This window comes from Homarus americanus, unplaced genomic scaffold, assembly GCF_018991925.1.
Source record: "Homarus americanus isolate GMGI-L3 unplaced genomic scaffold, GMGI_Hamer_2.0 scaffold50281, whole genome shotgun sequence".
Lineage (NCBI taxonomy): Eukaryota > Metazoa > Arthropoda > Malacostraca > Decapoda > Nephropidae > Homarus > Homarus americanus.
In genome coordinates, this window is record NW_024742338.1 from 5,288,465 (window position 1) to 5,290,964 (window position 2,500).

The window sequence follows — 2,500 nt, forward strand, 5'->3', positions numbered from 1 at the left end:
TCTGATAGAACAAAACAAATATCAGATTCGAATTCAGCAATATGAAATTAGTTGTGTGAGCATGATCTCATATGTGAACCATTTTGGCTGTTGACCAGTGTAATGCAGAGTATAAAATGCCATATACAATATTTATACATAATGTCATCTATACAGCCGTACTCTGACTGTGTGTGTTCGTGCGTGTGTTGCCTCTTGATAGTTAGAGTGGGCCTCGTCCAGAAAGGACAATGTTCTAAACTCCAGCACCGACCCAGGTGGGCTAGAGATTATGGTTTCCGAGTGTACTTATTGTACTTATATCCTAACCTTAATCTAGCTGTTACAACATCTTGTAATCTAGTGATCTTGTTACTTGCTCCATATACATGTTTCACTTGATACATCTCATCATGGTAAACTATGGATCGACTAGTGCCTGTTTGCACTTGTCTACTTGCTTCAAATTCATCCATTAGTTCTTTCCTAATTACAGTTTTAAGGGTTCTTTTTGACAGACCTAAATTGTATTCAACGGTGTCTTTGTTAGACGCGAGTTTGGCGAGGGCATCAACTCTGTCATGTTTTATGAGGCCTATGTGTGAGAAGGATCCACAACAGTTTGACCTTGACACCCCCGTCAACAAGGTACGCATATTTGTGTCTGGCTTCAGAGACAAGAACGTGACAACTTGAGTTGAGGGTTCAAGGGCAAGTAGTGAGGAGAGAGAGTCAGTGATGATGAGACTGTCAGTGACAGTGGTTTCAATGAATTTAATAGCTGTGAGTATGGCAACTAATTCACTTTGTAGAGTGGATGCCCAGTTGTTAATTCTAACTCCTTTCTCAATTATATTACCGTCAGGTTGAGTCACAAGAATAGCACTTCCAGCCCTCCCACAGGCGGTGTTAAGAGATCAATCAGTGTAGATGGTCTGTGTGATATTATCATCAGTCTGTAGAGTCTGTATGTGTTCAAGAGCTCTCACTTTGGCAGTGTGTTAGAGATAAATACTTTGTATAATTAATATTTTAGGCGGATATATCAGTATTGTGATATCGAAGGGAACTGTCCGCCAGGGTGGCAGGAAGCGCTGTTGTGTCTCAACTTTGTACAGGTGGTCTAGTCCAAACATCTTCATATGTGTAGCTATAGTTTGGATCCATTTAGACTCACCAGTCCCATGGTTCATACATTCTAGCAATTTTAAGGAAACAATGTTATCAGGATCACCAAGCAGAAGCCTCGGGGCTATCATGAGATTGACTTCAATTATTATATCTTTAACACTGGGTATACCTAGTTCTTTCTTCATATATTTAGTACTTTAGTGCTCATGGGACATCCTAGGATAATTCTGAGGGCTTTATTTTGCATTTTCTCGAGCTTGTCAATGCCTTTCCTGTCACGAAGGACCAGGGCTGGTGAGTGGTAATCTATTAGAGATCTTATATAGCCTAGGTACATTGTTTTAACAATTCTAATATTAGCACCATAATGTTGGCTGTACCCCGCTACACTTCTAAGAGGTCTCAGTTTGTCAGTACATTGGCGGGGTTAGCTGTTGTATGGCAGGTAAAGTACAAGGGACGGAGACACCAAGATATTTAAAAGAAGGAACATAGTCAATAGTGTTGTTTCTTATCTTGAACTTGGCGGGGCCGCGTTTGCGGTTATCAACTTGTTTTTTGAACACCTTAGTTTTTTTCAGTGGAGATAATAAGACCGAGGTTATGCGTCGACTTGGGGGAGGGCCATTTACTGGTGGGGGAGGGGTGTGGGAAGGTGGAATGCAATGCAAGTTCATCATCAGAGAGGGAGAGAATTGAAGAAAGCAGGGAAATTCATGAAAGAAGGAAGGGAAGATGGATGTTTTTTTTTTTTACTATATTAGGTTTACATCTTGAAAGAGTAATAGATGAGGTCTCTTATTTTATGATTATTAGAATATGCCATCCATTTCCTTGTTACCTTCCGTTTACCTGTTGTAATCACTGGTGAAGAGTCTGTAAAGTCAGTCTTAATGGTGAACTGGAAGTAACATCCATAACTATTTATTTGTTAAGTTTTCAAGCCCAAATGGTCTTTTCTCCATTTATTAAGAAAATAAACTATGGCAAATTAATTAGGACATCACCGAATTTAACACTATGTGCTGTGAGCGTTAATAAGAGATGAAGCATATGTGTAGCGAGCGTCGTGAAAACACGTCTTGCGTGGCCAGGAATCCAATGATTTGTTCATTCATGTGAGAGATAATAAGCATTGCATTGACTGGGATAATACCTTCTCAATATTACCTTGTAATTCAACCGTCAGTAGGAACATTATAGAATTTAGTCTCATTAACTATACCGAATCTGTCAAGTTGACTTTGAGTGATTGCATGTACAAACTGAAAAATTTTGTGATTAAGAAGATTTGTAACCAGGTGAAAGGGTTGGGGTACTGCCTTATGACCTGAATATAGTGGACACTTGCTGTCCCTAGGGACTTGATCTCACTCTCCTTTACTATATA